At 45.4% G+C, this 20,148-nt stretch overlaps 1 long non-coding RNA gene across 5 annotated transcripts in view; it reads right to left on the minus strand.

The window, feature by feature from the left end:
* Positions 1 to 3,443: 3,443 nt before the first annotated feature.
* Positions 3,444 to 20,148, minus strand: part of LOC118357215 — a 76,020-nt gene continuing 59,315 nt past the window's right edge. For 2 of the 5 annotated variants that reach the window (XR_004820222.1, XR_004820226.1), the window contains 3 exons: positions 10,611 to 10,764; positions 6,101 to 6,419; positions 3,444 to 4,175 (listed from right to left, as the gene is read on the minus strand). This is a non-coding gene — a long non-coding RNA (uncharacterized LOC118357215). Of the gene's footprint in view, positions 4,176 to 6,100; positions 6,420 to 10,610; positions 10,765 to 13,357; positions 14,011 to 15,202; positions 15,362 to 15,466; positions 15,654 to 15,788; positions 15,917 to 20,148 lie in introns of all 5 variants that reach the window. The other 3 variants (XR_004820223.1, XR_004820225.1, XR_004820224.1) reach the window with 3 other exon arrangements.

A 20,148-nucleotide genomic window follows, 5' to 3' on the forward strand; every position in this document is an offset into this window, starting at 1 on the left:
ATATTTTTATCTCGGACGATAAGAAGCCCAGCAAGCTCCAAGGGGATTAAAGTTGTGGCTTGGCAATGTCATCAGGAACCCCAGTTCCTTCCAACTCATGGCTCTACTGTCCTCAGGGTGTTGGTGTTGGCCTCAGGCAGCTCATCTCACGGTTTCGAGACACTTCAGCAGTCCTGGTTTCACGTACACCGCGGGGCCATCAGTCTGTGCAGCTGCCCAGGACCCTGTGCTCAGAGGGGCCCCACACTTGTTTTATGCTTTGTGGTCGCCATCTTGGAAATCTTAATAATTTCATCTTTGAACTCGGATTCTGTGAGCAAAGTTCTGTAGGGCAGTGGAGCATGCCCAAGAACAGAGGAGACAGACATGGTATGCACATCCCAGCTGCCCCATTCACGTGTCTGTGATGCCCATGAGCAAAAATATCCCAGGGGACCCACATGCATGGGAGTCCGGAGAGACTCAAAACCAGTGCCAGGTAAACATAAGCCTATGGGCACCCTGGAGGCCAGGCTTTCTGGGCAAACCAGAACTTGCTTTGGACACAGAAAGAAGACAACAGAGTTCTAAGAAAACACGAAAGACCACGGAACCCTAGGCAATCCTTTCTGACTCGTGTCACTTCCCTGTATTGGCTAACCACTTACTCTGAAAATGATGACATAGAAAGGAAGACAGAAGTGGTTGGCTAATACACCTGTGCAGACGAGTCCAGAAGAAAACCCAGTAAAACACCAGCCTGTAACTCCAAAAGCCTCAATTTCTTGCCTTGTTTCTATCCCGTGGCTCCCCCACCCTGCCCCACCACTTTCTTTTATCAACAAGCAGCAGGGCAACTACCTGAGTTGTGTGCAATAGTTTATTGCCCTGTTATTGTCTGCACGGAATAGAATATCTTCCTCCTAGAAGCAGTTCCATCCGGCAGCTGGCTGGCTGGCTGGCTGGTGCCACTGTTCTTTCCTAAAGCAACAACTAGAGCAACTACTCTCCAATTTCACCTGTCCCCCAAAAATCATTTTGTGAAGAAAACAAGAGCATCTGCCCCAAAGCTGGGAGGAAGACTTATTTTTCACTGTGTGACCTTTGTAATATTTAAATGTCTTACCAGGTGCATGGACTACCTACAAAAAGAATTTAATATGTATACTTTTAAAAACGACTTATTCTTGGGGCGCCTGGGTGGCTCAGTCGTTAAGCATCTGCCTTCGGCTCAGGTCATGATCTCAGGGTCCTGGGATCAAGCCCCGCAACGGGCTCCCTGCTCAGCAGGAAGCCTGCTTCTCCCTCTCCCACTCCTCCTGCTTGTGTTCCCTCTCTCGCTGTCTCTCTCTCTGTCAAATAACAAATAAAACCTTAAAAAAAAATAAAAAACACTTATTCTTACTCGCTTCTGAAAACAAAACAAAAACACAAATGCAAACCTTTCATGAGAATTAAAGAAAAATATTAGCTTCTGGAATTACTCTAATAAGAAATATTTTAAGTGAGCTAGAATTCATCCTGGAAAAAAAATTCTTTTTTTTTATAAGATTTATTTGTATATTTTAGAGAGAGAGAGAGAGAGCAAGCATGAGCAGGAGGGGCAAAGGAAGAGGGAGAGAGAATCTCAAGCAGACCCCCCATTGAGTGTAGAACCTGATGCGGGGCTCAGTCTCACAACCCTGAAATCACGACCGACCCAGAGATCACGACCTGAGCTGAAACCAAGAGTCAGACCCTTAACCGACTGCACCACCCAGGGGCCCCCCCAGCTCTTTTCAATGAGTGACATTGAAATGTCCAAGGCTGGTCACCACTTTCCTGAGAGTTTCTTTGAGCAAATTCTCCGCCTGGACCTGCTGTGCACATAAGCACCGCAGAGTTCCCTCTGTCCAGCCCATTGTCACACCACCGGTCCCCAAGCTGGGACCTCACCCCTGGCCAGCCTTCCTGCCTGCCTGACTTCCTCCTTTCTCAGCACAAGAGAGGAAGCGGGTCACACGGGGAGCACATGCTGGGAGTGGCGGGCAGCGCTGGAATTATTTCTTCTTCCTTCTCCCATTATATGTTGTTGTGCTTCAGCAACACTCCAAACCGGTTCACGCATGAACGTGTTGGAGAATAAAGACTGGAACCAGAGGAGAGCTGAAGATGCGTTAGGTACCCCCCTCCCCGCCCCAGACAGGAACACAGAGCAGGTGCATGTAGGATCCAAAGCTAGAGCCCAGGGTGCCATAGTCATTGCCAAGTTCTCTTCCAACACATTTCCTAACTTCCCAAAGTTGCCCTTCATGTACTTGCCCAAGACCAACTTTTGTCCAGAAACAAGAAGACAACTATTCTGTTTCTATTTCAACGTAATGGTTCATAAAACACTTAAAGATGGAACATAACTGTGAGAATCAACCTCTGTCATTGAAGCAAACTTTTTATTTCTTAGATACGATTGAAGAGTAGCATGGAAGCAGCGTGGCCCACATCACGGCTTCTCAGCCTCAGCACTGCTGAGGTGTTGAGCAGACTAATCCTTTGCTGTGGGGGCTGCCCTGTGCTCTGCAGGATGTCCTCTGAGAGGCAGAACTGCCCCTTATTAAGAGCCACAAATCTAGAGGAAACTACATTATTGTTTGTCATTAGAAAACACTTACCAAGAAAAAAAACATTCACAATTGCTCTGGCTTTGTAGGCAAATATTATGAGAAAGTGAGAGAAACTGAAGCATTCTCCAATCTGGCTTAGTGGTTTCACATGATCTGCAGAGCTACCACAGTGTCCAGAGCCCAGGAGAGCATGCAAGGTGGCCACTGGGTCATCTGCTCCTCCAGCCGGGTGTCCTGTGCTTGGAGCGGATGGGGCGGCCACCAGGATCCTCCTTCACAGCCGAGCCCCCATGCCCAGTGGCTCTCGGCTTCTGGCTCTACAGTCAAAACTGGGCTCAGATTCATGTGATTTGGGACAGGTGCCTTTGTGTCTGTGTCCGTGTGTACGTCTGTGTTTTTCTTTTTTATCATTTTTTTAAAGCCAGTGTACAAACAATACATACATACTATTATAAAGACCTAATAGTACAGAGTGAACATGTATTTATTATGAGTGAAAAGCCCCCTCCATCTTGCTCCTTTACCCTTGGGTGACATTCAGCTATCACTTTGTTGTGATTTTTCTGGATCCTTTTCCATGTATTTACATAGGTAAGGAAGTAATTAAAATTGTATTATTTTTTAATGTAATTCTAGGCTTAGGTTTCTGTGACTTATTTTTAAAGTATTCCATGTCAGTACGTGTGACTTTTTCTTTTTTGTTTTTAAACTTATATCAGCTTTTTTAAAGATTTATTTATTTGAACGAGAGAGAGAGAGACAGAGACAGAGGAGAGAGAGGATGAGCGAGTGCAGGGTCGGGGAGGGGCAGAGGGGGGAGGAGAGAGAATCTCAAGCAGAATCCATGCTGAGCGTGGAGTCCATCTCAGGACCCTGAGATCACCGCTTGAGCTGAAACCAAGAGCCGGAGGCTCAAAGGACTGCGCCACCCAGGCTCCCCTAAATTTATATCAACTTCATTGAAATATAATTTACATACAACAAAATGTTCCTATGTGTGACGAATGTGTACACTTAGCTCCTGATCTGATTTCTGTCACTATAGATTAGATTTGTCTTTTCAAGAGTTTGTTATAAACAATCATGCTGTCTGTGCTCTCTCTGTGTCTGGCTTCCTTCTCTTAAGATAATGACTTCACAATTCATCCCTAGTGGTTTCGTATATCAGTAGTCAGTTCCTTTTTACGGCAAAGTGGTGACCTATTGTAAGGCTATGTCCCAACTTGTTTATCCATTCACTTACTGATGGGAAAATGGGTCGGGTTGTCTCCAGTGTGGTGCTACTGTGCCTAATACTATTATGAACACTAGTGGTTTTCACTTTTCTTGGAGAGAACCAATGCCTCAAAGAGCAAATGCTAGGGTTTATGGTAAGTGTATGTTTAACCTTATAAAAAATGCCAAACTGTTTCCAAAGGCAGTTGTACCAATTGATATTCCCACGGACAATGTATGAATGGGAGTTCCAGTTGCTCTCTGGCCCGCAAGTTCCTGTTAACCTTTCTGAGCTTCATTATCCTCATCCATAATATGGAGATGGTTATGGTATCCACGTCACCAGGGAAGGATCAAATAATGTTGTGATTAGCCTGGTACCTGGAAAATAGTAAAGCTCATTATCTACTTCCGTAGATTACAGATGTCACCATGACACGTATGTTTTAGGCACTTGCCTGACCCTCCAGTTATTTTTATATTTTCTCCATTTTTTTGCCATCACACTTCTTGAAAAAGTGTTCGGTACTTTCTGCCTTTTCCTGCTAGTTCATCAACCCATGGCCATGTGACCACTAACCCCAATGATGCTCTGAAAAAACTCTCTCAATGTCCCTCAGCACTTCTGTGTGGATGATTCCTAAACCTGCAGCTTGGTTCCAAAAAAGCTCTCCTGAGTCCAGACCCTGATTCTATTGTTTGCTGGACATGAACCTGTTCATGGCCTGCAAAGTCATTTCTCCATCTTTGCTCAACAACTTCCAGACGATCCTCAAATGCCACCTTCCTCCATCTCTTAATTCCTCGCTTTGCAGAGCACTTCTGATTTCTATTACTAGTATGGCAAAATACGTATATAAGTATTTAATGTATGAGAATTCATAGCCGTAGCTCAGACCGTAAAGAAAATGCTGCAGTTGAACCTCAAATCTGCCGTTTTCTTTCATGGGACACAAGGCAAGTTATGCAACTTTGCTTTGCTCTTCTGAAAACTGGGGGAAAACATAATACCTACCCCATAGAATTGTGAGGATTAAATGAGGTAATATGTATAGCCCTCAGAACAGCACCTGACCCATACTAAGTGCTCAATAAAAGCTAGTTTCTCATTGCAGTAGGGAAAGCACCCCAGATCCTCAGACCAGAGTGTCTTTGCAGTGGTTTTGTCTACATGTTTATAGGGAAGAGTAGAAAAGTCACAGTGGGTCATTTCATAGTGAGGATGGTTTTGTAATCAGAAGTCTGTCAGCTGAACAAGAACTGTCTATCTCTGCATCCACCTAGTTTTGGAAGACAAAAGAGTTCAATAATCACTTATGAAACAAAGGTGGAATTTGGAGGGCCTGTGTCTGGCCTTGTCACAGGTAAACTATGGGGTCATCCATGATTCTTGTGGGGTCACAAGAACAAGTGGACAGTTGGTCTTATCTAAGTCATGGGGCAGGGCTAGTCCTTGCAATAAAGCTGTTTCTCAGAACACAAAAGAGTAGGAGATGTTGGAGAACAAAAGATTAAGGGATTAGCCTTCACTGTTTTCTGGAAGCACCAGGGCTCAGGTAAAGTTCAACATCGCCAGTCCCTCCCCTTATTCAACACCATCATGAGGTTGTGCTGGAACGGCTCTGTCTGGAAATGAGGCAATGGGGCTGTCCAGATCTGCCCCACTGTGAGTCCATGTATAAAGCTGTCAGCTCAGATTTGGCCCCTGTGCACAAATTCAGCTGGAGGCAGAGTTGATCTCAGGGCTGCTGGATCATGATCCATGAGTGAATCATTTGTTAAGTCAATGGCTGCAGAATAGCATTTACAGACCTATCTCAGAGACATTGTGAGTTCAGGGCCAGGCCACTGCAATAAAGCGAATATCACGATAAAGCAAGTCAAATGAAATTTTCTTCCCCAGTGCATATAAAAGTTAAGGTTTACACTGTACTGTAGTCTATTAGGTATGGCATAGCATTATGTCTTTAAAAAAGTCATATCTTAATTTAAAAAATACCTTATTGCTAAAAAATGTTAACCATCATCTGAGCTTTTAGAGAGTCCTATCACTGACTACAGATCACTATAACAAATATAATAACAATGAAAAAGTTTGAACTATTGTGAGAATGACCAAAATGGGACACAGAGACACAAAGTAAGCAAATGTGTTGGAAAAATAGCACCAAGAGACTTGCTCGATGAGAGGTTGCCACTAACCTCCAATTTGTAAAAAATTGCAATAACAGCAAAGCACAATAAAATAAGGTCTACCTGTGCAGCTCTGGACAGGATGCATGCCCAACACGTGGGATGCCATTTACCTGTTCTGAGAGTCTTGTGAAAGCAGTCTCCTTTGCAGTGTCATCTGCTTCTGGGGGCTTTCATGGAACCCTGGTTTAAGGTCTCCCACTAGAATGGATTTCCATTCAGAGTAAGGCTTATAATTTTTTTAATTGTGAAACATAAACCCAAGGTTGTACTACATGTAGTTTTGCAGCAATATAGCGGTTCAGAGAGCAGTGAAAGTTCCATTCCTCCTGGTTCAAGATCTTGAGTGATATCTTTCCAGAAAATTAGGTCTCAAATCTGAAGATCAGGTAAGGGCTACCATGGAGCCTCTGGGGGAAAAGCAGATGTAGCCTGTTGGTAATAAGTATGAGTGTATTTAATAAGACCTTGGCAGTATTTAAGGACATTAGATTATATCAGGTTAGGATCTTCTAAGATTATATCAGGTTAGGATCTTCTAAGGTCCAGGAGGAGCAAAGGATCTCATTGGGATGGTAATTATTTCATAAGGAGACAACCAATGTTGAGTGGAAGGGGAGAAGGACAGAATCATCAGGACTAAAGACAAGACCCCGGGGCGCCTGGGTGGCTCAGTCGTTAAGCGTCTGCCTTCGGCTTGGGTCATGATCCCAGGGTCCTGGGATCGAGCCCCACATCTGGCTCCCTGCTCCGCGGGAGGCCTGCTTCTCCCTCTCACACTCCCCCTGCTTGTGTTCCCTCTCTCATTGTGTCTCTCTCTGTCAAATAAATAAATAAAATCTTTATAAATAAATAAATAAATAAATAAAGACAGACTTCAGACCAAGGCAGGTTGACTTCCTCAGTGAGCTTGATGAATTCAAGTTTTAGAGCACTATCAATCCATTTCATTTTTCCAGAGGATTGAAGGTGATAAGGACAGTGCAATTTTTGTGAGAAAGGGAATATTCGTTGAATGTCCCACATAACCTCAGCAATGAAATGAGTTCCTCTATCACTGGAGAAGAACAAAAGGATTCCCCCAAGTGACAAAAATTCTTTGTAGTAGAAGATACAATGGTAGGGTCAGCCTGGTAGTTTAAAAACAAAAACAAAAATAAAAAAAATTTTCAAATAATAACTCACTTGTAATTATCTTAAAAATATAAGACTAAGGTTAGAACATGTTCATGCTCATAAGACTTGAGGAAGTGGTGATACAACCCACTTGTCAATAAAAACAGGGACAGAGGGAGCTGGCTCCTATCCTTGTCTTACATTTACATTTTCACCAGGATTATTTTTCTGACCCATGGGGCAATTTGACATTACCTATTCAATATGAAGGTTTTAGAGGCAACGTCACCAATATGGAGGAGACCTTTAAGATTACCTTTGCCATGATGTGCAATGTTATGGAGGCTGTGGTCAGGTAAGGGATAAAGAAGAGACCCAGGAACCATCTGGGCATCTCCAAAGCTCATCTGAGGGGATCAAATATCCAACATATTTCCAATTAGTTTTATCAGGCTGAGGTGTTAGCAGCCGATATGCCCTAAGCTTCCTAAGTAGAGTTTCCATCTCTAAAGAAGGTTGAGCAATGGGAAGTATGCAAGTAATCAAGGAAATTTTTCTTGGGAAGCACATATTATAACATATTTGTCACACGAGGAGTTTCCTTTAATTTTGAGGGTGTGGCTGCTATTATGAACTTCAATTTTGAGAATATTTAATTTCTTGGGTAAAGCCTCCAATAGGCCAGTGATTTGGGTTCCAGTTTTGGTAGGTGACCCAGACCCACTTTATTTCCATAACATAACACAATCACGGACAACTCCAAAAGCACATTGACTATAAGCACATAAGGTGAAGACCCCAAAGCACGTTCTTCCCTTCTGTGTATAAAAAGGGAAAAGGACAGTGAGTCCAAAACACGGAATCCAAAAGAGAAGATCGAGATGATGGGAGGCTTTGAAACGAAGGTATGGAAGGAGAGTAACTAAAGGGTTTGGGAATGGTCTCCTTAGCCATGGCACATAAGGGAGAGACTATAGTGGAAAAATTAGGAGTCCCGTTTCTGCAACAGTCAACGAATTCTGGAAATTCTTGGAGTCATCTTTTGGTCTCAGGAAGAGGGAAATTAATAATAGTCTTAATTCATTTAGGGAATAACATCTTCCTTTTAGAGGAGATATCATGCACTTGAGGACTCCATCATTGCATTCTGCTTTTGGAGAGCTTATGGCCCTGTCAGGCAAGACCTTGGAATAAAGGGTGGTAATAAATGAGCTGTCAAAATCAGGTGAGCAGAAAAAAAAATGTCATCTATATACTGGATAAAGACAGAACTGCAGGGGAGGGTTAAATCTCTTAGATCTGTACTTAGGGACCTAGCCAAATAAGTAGGGACCTCAGTAAACCCCTGAAACAAGATGGACCATTGTATTGTTGGCTTTTCTGTATGAAGTCAAAATATATTATGCGTCAGGGTTGAAAAATATATTTGAAAAAGCAGAACATAAGCTGATAACTATGAAGCAAGTGGTATTGGATGGGGAGAATGGCTGGACTCCTTCAGAACTAGAAGAAACCTGAAAGCAACTATTTTGTTGATTGGCCTCAAGCCTTGGACTAGGTGGTATCCCATTTGTCTTCTTCAAGGGGAAGAGGGGGGTATTATAGGAATTGGATGTGGGCACTGAGACTCCCTTGTTAAGGAGGCCTTGAATTATAGGCTGGAAACTTTAAAGGATTCTTGTTTTAGGGGGTATTATGGTAGAGGGTATTATGCTAAGAGTGATACAGAAAGTTCTTTTTCTACTCGGAGAGGTTTAGCCTCCTAGCTTTGGTCTATGTCAGTGGAGTGAGCAGCTCAAAGAAAGTCAAGTACCTAGTTGATACCTGAGGGTTTAAATGGGGTTCAGGATTTTGACAGGAGAAAGAAAAATCTGATGGTCAATGAGAGTCATGAAAGGGAAAAAAGTGTGAGCAGGGAACCAGGGACCTCAATGGTGAGTTTGTTGCAGAAGCCAAGAACACTGATAGTCTAGTTGGAAACCTTTCAAGAAGGTTTACTGAGTAGTGAAGCTAAGCAGAAAGCCATGCTGGGTAGTGAGGGATCCCAGTAAGACAGGAAGAGGTTCAGAGAAAGGCAGTCATGTGATCAATTATCAAGTCCCTCCACAGTATGGTTTTTGTACAGGGGAGAGGGGTGGGAAATGAGAGGTGTTAATGGTACGATGTGCTGCACATGGTCCACTAGGAAGGGAACAGGGTGCCCATGCATGGGAATGACTGTCTCCTCTTTCATGTTAGTGTAGACACAGGGGGAGGGTCCCACAGAGAAAGTCATCAGGGAGATAGAATTTGGATTCTTGTTCCCTTTTACATTTTAAACAGTCAATCCCAAATCCAACATCCTTTTTACTGATGTTATCTGCAAGTGTCTCTGTGGGGAGTTTTGGAGGAAGCGGACTGTCCTGACTTGCTTCTCCTAATTAGTTAAGTTGTAAAGGCTTTGGTTTGCACTGTGTTGATTTGACCTTTTCTGCAATGGTGTCTCCATGGTGTTGAGTGAGTGTACGTTTTCAGAGAGAGGAGTATTTTATTTACATGACATTTTTGGATAATATCTCTAATTTCTGGTTGTAAGCCATTTACAAAATTACTTATAAAGAGCGGTTAGTTGTCAAGAGCAAGACTGAAGTAGTTCTTCCCAGCATTTTCTAGTCTATGTCCATAGAGGTGGGTTCATCTCTTTGTTGCCTGCCATCTTGTATCATTGGCCATCAATTTTTAAGAGAAAACAGTGGGAATGGATTCTAAAGTTCCTCTAATTGTTTTGGTCTGTAAGCCTCAGAGGTGTTCTGATTTTTCTGCAAGGTCCTCATGAAGCCCATTTGGCTTTTTCAAATCATACAGTGGCAACTTTGGGACCCACCAGCTGCTGCACAAGTTGGTATAAATCAGGAATCACAGGTGAAAATGCCTTGAGGACCAGTCTGAATTAATTGCAAACTCTTCCCTACTCTTATTGTCTGGAAATTCTTTACCAAGAGCATGGAAATCTGAGTAAGTCTTTGTTCAGGTGGGCGTTCAGGTCACGAGCTTTCCATTGTAGGTAGGAAGCGCCAATGGTACAGGTTATGATGGGGAGCTGGGAAGCAGAGAGCTGCTCATGAGAGAGACATCGAGAGAGACATTCTTAAGTACAGTTTGAGATAGACCGGAGGCATTGTCTCATTTGTCCCCCTCCATGCAAAGCACAATGAGCTGACGATGGAGGCGGAGAGATCTTAAAGCCCTGAGATTTGGTGGTGCCTCTTAGATGGATCAGTTTTAGGAGAGTCTAGGTGCCCCAAAGAGACCACTGCAGTTCTAAGTTGTTCTCAGTTAAAACCCTGCCATTTTTTGAGATAAGGAACGGGATTGCCACCATAGTGGTAAAGCATATAATCAGAGGAGATTTTCAGAAAGGGCTGAGAAGTAGATTCAGAGTTTCCATAGTACCAAGGTTGAACAGAAGCCAGCAAAAGGACAAAACCAAAAGAGCACCCAAACCAAGAAGCAAACTTAAGTCCTTACCATGTTATCACAGACAAATGTCCAGAGCAGAGGACCAAGAGCTGGGCTCACGTGGGATCCCTGGAATGCCAGATGAGAAAGGAACATGACAGGGTGGAGGGGCTTCAGCATCTGGGTGGAGAAGCCGGGATCCGGATGGGCTTCCAGCACCAAACTGTCAAAGACAAAAGACAAGCAGGTAAGGGCACTGATTGTATTCAGGCTGTTGCAGGACGGAAAGCACCACAGATCCGAAGACCAGAGTGTCTCACCAGTGGTTTCATCTAGATATTTTAGGGAGGCGTGGACAAGCCACAGATGGGTCCTTTCATAGTTGGGATGATTTTGCAAGCAGGAGTCTGTCTGTCAGCTAAACAAGATATGTCTGCCTCTGTGTCTAGCAAGTTTGAGGGAACAAACAGTTCAGCTAATGATTTATGAAATGAAGATAGTAATTTGGAGGGTCTTTATCTGGCCTTGTCACAGGTAAATAATGAAGTCATCCGTGAGTCTTATGGGGGTCACAAGAAGGACTGAACAGTTGCTGTCTTAGTCTGGTAAGGCTGCCATGACAAGTACCACAGCCTGGGGGGCTGAAACGACAGAAATTTATTTCTCACAGTTCTCGAGGCTGGAAGTCTGAGGTCAAGGTGTTGTCAGGGTTGGTTCCTTCTGAGGCCTCTCTCCTTGGCATGTAGATGACCATCTTCTCGCTTGGACAGCTCACAGGGTTGTCTCTCTGTTTATGTCTGTGTCCTGACCTTCTCTTTTTATAAGGACCCCAGTCGTAGTGGATTAGGGCCCCATTCTTCTGACCTCATTTTAAATTAATCACCTCTTTAAAACCCTATCTCCAAATGCAGTCACATTCTGAAGTACTGGGGATTAGGAACTCAAGACTTCAAAATACGAATTCTGAGGGGATACATTCAGCCAATAACAGTGGGTCTTATCTAAGTCACGTGGGGAAGGATGGTTCTCTGTCGTAAGTCATTTCCCAGAACACAAAAAGATGGGAGATTTCAGTCACAAAGTTTGGGGAGATTAATCTTCTCTGTTCTTCAGGAGCTCAAAACTCAGGTGCCATCAGGAAGGAGCCATTCCTTTGCTCTGCTCCCCTAACGTGTCCATTGGCTGATGGGGGAAGTGGGTGTAGAAATGGAGGGGGGGCGGCCAACAGAATGCAGAGAAGGAAAACAGCATCTGTGGGGCTGGCTGTGGGGGGCAATGTGGTGTGAGGTGGACAAAGGAGAGGACTAAATGATACAGCCAAGCAGCAGGAGGCCTGACTCTATGAGAGAAGAGATTTTCAGCTGTCACCATGAGATGTGGAACTTGGGACAGTAAGGGGATTTTTTTCCCCATTAAAGTCTTCACTGTGTTCTATGTAATACCCAATCCCTCAGCGTTTCAGAGCCCCCTCAAGCATTTTTTAGTAAATGTAAATTCATTAGTCTTTAGTAAATTCATTAGTCTTCAACACCAGTAGAGCCTGATTTGTGTTCCTTTGCATTCACCCCAGGCTGAGAAAGGTCTCACAGCTGGGGGAGCGGGAAGGCTTTGCTCATTGTGTGTGGGTGGGGCTCTCCCACCTACCTGCTCTGTGGGCAGGTGTCTCATCTCCTTTCTAGACTGTGAGCGCTTTGAATGCAAGGACCTTTGCTTAATCCTTCTGTCTCTTTTGTACATAGCAGAGACTTACATATAAGTAACCTCTAGATCCCTTGGAAAATTCTGGAAATTGGTCACTTGTGAATCAATCTAAACCTTTTTTTTCTTTGCACTTAATTATGTTTTCAATCTGTACCACCCCTTGGGGGCATGAAAGTTCTAATTCTTCCATTTCCTGCTTGTCCTAAGCAGGCTGAAGCTAACCCTAACCCTAACCCTAACCCTAACCATTTAAACCCTTCTGGATTTCTGATCAGTAGCAGTGTTGAAAGAGAAAGGCAAACAGGCAGCTTGCTTTCCCCTTGCACTGCAGATGGGGGGGGTGAGGGGGAGGGAGGGGCAGGAAAGGGGTCCACCCTAAGAGATCAGCAAGGTCCTGGGCCCCGCCTCATTAGCATATGCCTTCCCAGAGCAACAGTTTTGATGATCTGAAGGTAGTCCCCAGTTTGGAAATCTGTTGGGAAATGAGATGGGTACTAAGAAGAGAGACCTGGGGGGTGAGGGCAGTGGGGTAGGATGACAAAGCCATCTTCCCACACTGGCCTCCTCCCTCGGAGGCACCCTGGTGATGAGGCCTCCGGGTGCCCCGCTTCCTGCCGCTGCCCCACGCTCTGGGGGACAATGGACTTGACAGCAAAGCAAAGGCCTAGAAACCGGCACGGGGGAGAAAGGCCAGACCCAGCATCTGAGTGTGTTTTCTTTTCGGTAGATGCTGCAAAAGTGAGCAGTAATGACTTGCAGTAACCTCTCAGTGCCAGGATTCCACAAACGCCCTTCCCAAGGCGGGGGCGGGGGGGCTGGGGCTGCAGCCTGGGGCCGAGCCACTGGACTGCACAGGACAGTTTTTAAAGCTCTGTTGGGCCTGACAGTTCTCCAACATAGACAAGCTAGGGGACGGATGGTTTTAAGATCCATTTGTGTACCATTAAATCAAACTGCCTCTCTTTCTAAGGGTTTCTGAATTTCCAACTTGTTAAGCCATCACAGAAAAAAAAAAAAAAAAAACCCAGAAAAATAAATGCAGTTAGAACATAAAGTTTTCCTTGTGCCAATGTCCTCATATCCTCCCCCTGAAAATGATTCCCCTGGGTACTCACCCTCCACCAAGACATTGTGCTGTCTTGTAAAATAAAAATAAAGCTGGCAGAGCAAGGAGATGTAGCAGAAAAAAGTGAAATGTGGCATTGCTTTGACACTGGCCAGTCCACAGCCACGGGAGGCAGCACCGTGTCCCACTGAGAACCTGGATCAACGATGCTCTGAAGTCACTTTAACGAAAGCACCTATGTCCAAAATATTTTCATTAAGATTCAGCGAGAGTGATGTGCTGGGTCAGCAAATACGACCGTGAAACCAGGACCTGGATGCAAAACACACTTTCTCCCGTTTGTTTTCAGTGTTTGCATCATGGTGTTGACATTGGTCCTGGCATCTGTCCGCAGCCCAAAAGCCTGCAACCCAGTCCAGCTGCAGAAGCTGCGTGTATGCGGAGGTGGTTTGCAGACAGCCCCACAGCGGCAGGGAAGCATCCTCTGTCCACCACTTCCTGCCCCAGCCCAGCTGCACCAGTGATGCTGAGGGCAAAGGAGTGGCAGCCCCCCTTCCCCCTCCCCATGCAGGGCTGGCGTTCCAGTAATGAGAGCGGGGACACAGGCGAGGCGAAGCCAGTTCTTGTGAGTGATGTGGAGAAATCCACCGTGCTTGAAACAGATCCCTGGATTCTGGGCTTCATCTCATTTAAGAAAGACATCTGTGTATATTGTTCAAAGTAAATAAAATCATGAGATGAGAAAGAAGAAAGAGAAATAGTCATGGCTTAATTCTCTGAAGAGAGCAGCTCTCGGGGTCTGGAAAGGGCTTAATTTGTACTTGATCAGCAGACAGAGTAGTCCCCTGTCTGCAGAGGTACCGGGCAGCTGCACAGAACCGGGAGCTGGTTTCAAGTGGCCGTGCCCTTGAAACTAGCTGCTCTGTGTGGCCAGGGATTTGTCCCCACAGCGGGCAGTGGGTAAGTAGATGGATCCATATCCACGTAACATGTGCTCCCTCTGTCCCGAGACAAGCCTCTTGTTCTCAGCATAAGACATCATGTTTTCCACGTCCCAGAGCTGGGCTGTTGTCCTAATGACCCTACACCCAAACCACCCCGTGGAGTTAGAGACCTCACAATCCCCAACCAATGGCATGAGAAGAATTAGGGACCATGGAAGGCAGAGAAAGGCCAGGACACAACCTTGGGTCAGAGGGCTGGGAATCCCCCCATGGGATTCAGCCCCTTGACATCTGCGTCTTTGGGGGTCAATGTGCCAGTGGTCTGCCCGTGATTAAACAGACCGGGCCGGCAGGGAGCCACATGCGACAGCCACACACTTCTCTGCCAATAGCCTTCTCGAACAGCTCTGAGCTCCTTTCCACCCACAAAACGGCTGGAGCCAGACTGAGTGCTGTTTACTCATCCTCTACTAAGTTGGTGAGCAGCAAAAGGCAGAAAAGTGGGCAAAACCCAGCAAGAGTCTTGGAATGAAGCACAAACCGCCGGAACAAATGGATGCCTAGGGCTCATCAAGCAGCGGGTGTATCCGAGAGTGCTCTGGCGTAGGCTCAAGGGCTCCCGGTTGGCAGAAAGGCGCCTTCTCCCCGTGGAGGGTGGACAAGCTCCAGGAGGGTGCAGAGGTCCCTGATGCAGGAAGTGAGGTCTGAATGTCTCCAGGAGCTAGGGCAGAGGGAAGGGAGGTTCTCACAGGGAACCCCCCCCGGCCAGGCCCAGGGCCTGGGAGGAAGGCGTCCAGGGGGCTCTCACTTCCCACGTCACTTTCCAACGTAAAATTGGGCCATCGTGGGAATGCAGGGTGGGGCTGGGCACCCACAGAACACCGGGAGCCACAACACTGCCAAAGGAGGCCAAGGGTCAGGAGAGAAGTACCGTGAAAGGTGACACTTACTCAACAGGTTACTTAACACTGAAGCAAACCGGGAGAAAGGTTAGTTTATATCCGAAGCAGTCCTATGCAACTCATTCACTCCCTCCCTCATTCTCGTATCGGTTCCCACAGACATTTCAACAAGTTCCCTATCTGTGCACCTGCTCACAGATAGGACCCCTGAGGAGACAAAAGGAAGGGAAACACCCTTGGTCACTAGGCTGTGGCTTCCCGTCACTGAAAAGTACTTTTTGTTGCCTGATGAGCATAAACGTTGACACGGACATTCAGAAAACGGTCCTCTTGCAGTGAAGTAAGAAATTCGATCTCATTGGAAGATGCTCCCCTCTGACACCCATGCTCCGAGGGCCTCATCCATTGCTGGCCCAGCGTCAGCTGCAGAATTCTTGCTGACCTCGGCATTTCCTTTGTCTCTTCTAGTCTTCAGGTTCTGACAAGTGTACGAATTTTCCTGAAATTTTCATGTAACACAAAAGAAATGTTTGTGCCGTGGAACTTTGTGGGGGGGTTGGTTTCTTGCCTGGGGCTTGTGACGGGTCACTTTTATTCATCTGCTGAGCTGAGCTGGAAAAAGGGCTGGGGATACCTGCTACTATCACATGGCTGGAGGGGGCCATGGGTAAGGTAGGAGAATGCCTCTGGGCTGAACTCAGGGGACCTCGGTGTCAGCAGCTGTCCTGCCATCCTCTGGCTCTTGGTGTCTCATTCTCACTGCTGTGGGGAAAAAAGCAGGGAAAAGGGATGGGTTCAGACTAGGGTCTCTCAGCCTTGGCACTATCGATGTCTTGGGACAGATCATTCTTTGCTGTGGGGGGCTCTCCTGTGTATTGTAGGATGTCTGGCAGCATCCCTGGTCTCTACCTAGTAGATGCCAATAGCACTCCCTCCAGCTGCAACAATCAAATGTATCTGCAGTTATCGATAAAGGGGAAGATTATCCCCCGTCGAAAACCATGGGTATAGACCAGCGTTGTCTAAGCCAAAAGCCAGACGTGATCACGGAGCACGTGAAAGGTGGCTAGTTCCAACTGAGATGGACTCTAAGTAGAAAACGTACACTGGAATTCAAACATTTTAATGGAAAACAAAAAAGAATGTAAACTATCCCATGAATATTTTATATTAATATATTTTTATATTTCATATTGATTCCATGTTGCAGTGGTAGTATTTTTAATACACGGAGTTACAGAGGATAAAAATTATAAGCATGGGGGCGCCTGGGTGGCTCAGTTGGTTAAGCATCTGCCTTTGGCTCAGGTCATGATCTCAGGGTCCTGGGATCGAGCCCCACATGGGGCTCCCTGCTCAGTGGGGAGTCTGCTTCTCTCTCCCCCTCTACCTCCCCTCCCTGCTTGGGCTCTCTCTCTCTCTCTCTCTCAAATAAATAAATAAAATCTTTTTGAAAAATTATAAGCATGAATTCTACCTTTTTTAAAATTTTTATAATGTGGCTACTAAAAAAAATTGAAAATAATGGCTCAATCTGTGGGGCATTGGATTTCTATTGTTCAACACAAGTCTAGACACTGCTGGCCAAGGCCCTCCCTGATCAGTAGCCCAAATTCCCTGCAAATGACTTACTACTGCAGGAGCAAAGCAATCATTTTCCAGCACTATCTGCTGTTGTGATGGACCAGACGGTTGAGGCATGACAGAAGATGGACACAGAAGCCTGTCAGAGAATCTCCGATGCTTGGTCTGAGATGCATTTGAGTCTCTCTCTCTCCTCCTTGATAAACTAAGCAAAATCTGCAGTGTCAGCATTTAGAGGCAACGCCCTGCTTCATCCCACAAAGGAAGCAGCCCCAACTGTCAACATCCTGCTCTGGTCTGCTGATGGATGCAACAGACCCTGAACACCCACGCAGAAATCCAGGGAAGCCTGCCTCCCCTTGGTAATTTTCCGCTTCCACCAACCCATAGAGGAGCCTGGGGCCCGCATGCCCTCTCCGTAACCAGGAGAGTTGGGTCCTAAAGGACCTGGTGGAGAGCTTACTGGATAAGCCACCTCTCTTAATTCCCACAGTAGTTATGTTAGCTGGACGTTAGGATGTCTCCATTATATTTACACATGGCCAATAGGAATTTCGCTCCAGAAACTAAGGCCATAAGAAATGTTAATTTCTTCATTTCTATTAAATCAAATGAATTCAACCCTAGCTTTTTGTTACTCTCATTTCCCATCCCAGTTCCTGCAATTGTTCAAAAGGCAGAGATGGTTCCAGGGTCACAAGCAAAGGAGAACATTTGAGGTGGGGCCCCTCTAGTTTTCTGTCCCCCTCATAATCCCTGACATGTCATTGCAATGGCCCACTGGGTACCTCGGAGAGTCTGCATGCTGCCTGTAGGGAGCCAAGCAGCCATTCCCTTCACAGGTTTGGCCACCTTCCTGAAAGCTGGACTGTAACAAAACAGGACTCAAATTCTTGGGGCTCCTTCTAGAATCCCCAACCTACCAACGCTTTCTTAGCCCCTGGAAAGCACTCTTGTTCTCCTCTCACTGAAAAACAAAACAGAAACAGAACAAAGACTGCCAGCCTCCATTCCCTCCACCCCCTGCCCCACACCCTGCACACACACCCCATCTTCTGGACACTAGCTAGCATTTTCTGCTAAATGACTTTAACCTTTCAAAACAAACCCCAGAGGGTGGGTTTGGATTCAGGAAAACTCTACTGTCAGTCCTGCACCACAAACCTCCCAGCAAGATAAGGATCTCAAAGATCTGAACTTCTGGGAATTGAGGCCTTAAGAAAAAGGCAACAGACACAATGCAATTAAAATCTATAAATCATGCCATTTCCACAAGTGGAGAAAGCAAGGTTCAGCAGGGTTAAGTGACTTGCTCCATATCACATTTCTGGTGTCAGAGGAGGGACTCAAACCCAGGACCCCTGACTCCACCTAAATACATCATGTCCTGCCCTCCCTCCTCCTTCTTCCATGCATTACCCCCAGAGCACCAGGGAGCACGGAAGGAGGCCTGCCAACTCTTTGTAATCATATGCTGATGACCCTAAGGAGGGGCAGCTGGACCTCCAGGCCCCCATCTCTATTCCTAGAAGCACTGTCCTCCAAGGACATTCTTACGATTATGTGGTTACCACACTCCAGTTGACCAAGTTAGAACGCACTTCCCTTACTTTCTTGAGCGTAGCTGGGATTGTCTGGAACACTTAAACAAGACTGTTAAGAGCTGATGGGGCACCTGGCTGGCTCAGTCGGTGGAGCACTCGATTCTTGATCTCAGGGTCGTGAGTTCAATCCCCATGTTGGGCATAGAGTTTACTTAAAATAAGTAAGTAAATAAAGACAGACTTTAGGGGGAAAAAAAGATTTTACTTAAATAAATAAATCAAGGCAGACTTAAAAAAAAGTTGTTGGGGCGCCTGAGTGGCTCAGTTGGTTAAGCGACTGCCTTCGGCTCGGGTCATGATCCTGGAGTCCCGGGATCGAGTCCCACATGGGGCTCCCTGCTCAGCGGGGCGTCTGTTTCTCCCTCTGACCCTCCCCCCTCTCATGCCCTCTGTCTCTATCTCATTCTCTCTCAAATAAGTAAATAAATAAAATCAAAAAGAGTTGTTAACACCTAACTAATTAGATCATCTGATTTACAAAATGCTTCCCCCAGCTCCCTAGACAAACGGTTAAAAAAAAAAAAAAAGTAGTCAATGAAACCCATAGGTGCTTCAGGGATTCTACAAATATGTGATTCCAACTGCAGTTTTGTTTTGTTTTAATTGGGTCATTGTGGATGGAAATGTTCATTAGAAAAGCCAGTTTAGAGGAAGTGTGGAAATGCAGGACTATATTATCTTACGCAGTGGTTATCAGCCACAGTAACTGAATGGCTGACCAAAGTTCTCGATCATAAAATTATAGAATCAATCTTAAAATTGGAAAGGATGTTTGCCATGTGAGTAGACCCAACTTGTGGGTTGTGCAGGAATATTCACTTGGATATCTGCCTTTCTGGGTTGTGAAGTCTATTAAGGCAGCAAAAACAGAGAGTGGTGGCTTATGTCCCCACAAGGGACCAGATTCACAGACCCTATAAATGGGTTCAGCAAAGGTTTCTATTGAATTTTAAGGAAGAAATGCACTACTTTACTCAATACTCTTGCAAAATGCTACATCAATAAAAAGAACTGAGGATCTACCTATAAAAAAACGTAGCTTAAAATATGAGAGAATATGCAATACAAGCAAATAAAAATCAAGTACACTGTCACTCCTTACAACACCAGGTGCCTGTTAAAAATTATATCAATAAAAATTGAGTTTCACAAACCACAAAGGTTGAATGAAAAAAGCCAGACAAAAGAGTGAGTATTGAACGGTCCTTGTATATAAAGTTAAAAATGGGCAAAACTAGCTGTGGACCACAGTCTGGAGGTGCCCCCAAAAATTAAAAATGGAATTATCGCATGACGCAACAATTCCACTTTGGGGTGTGTATCCAAAAGATTGAAAGCAGGGTCTCGAAGAGGTACTTTACACTCATGCTTATGGCAGCACCATTCACAATACTCAAAAGATGGCAGCTACCCAAGTGTTCATCCACGGATGAGTGATAAATAAAATGTGATCTATGCATACAATGCAATATTATTCAGCCTTAAAAAGGAAGGAAGCTCTGACACAGGCTACAACATGGATGAACCTTGAGGACATTATGCTGAGTGACATAAGCCACTCACCAAAGAACAAATACTGTACGATTCCACTCATACAAAGGTCCTAGAATGGTCAAAAGTATAGAGCAGAAAGTCAAAGGGCGGCTGCCAGAACCTCGGGGCCGGGGGGAGGGGGCAGAGAGCCCGGAATGGGGCGTTAGTGCAGAATTTCAGTTTTGCAAGATGAAGACAGTTCTGGAGATGGGTGGTGGCGATGGTGACACAGCCATGTAAAATAAAAGTACGGAATGGCACTAACCTGTACAG

The sequence above is a fragment of the Zalophus californianus genome, chromosome 7 (genome assembly GCF_009762305.2).
Source record: "Zalophus californianus isolate mZalCal1 chromosome 7, mZalCal1.pri.v2, whole genome shotgun sequence".
In the NCBI taxonomy this organism is placed as follows: domain Eukaryota; kingdom Metazoa; phylum Chordata; class Mammalia; order Carnivora; family Otariidae; genus Zalophus; species Zalophus californianus.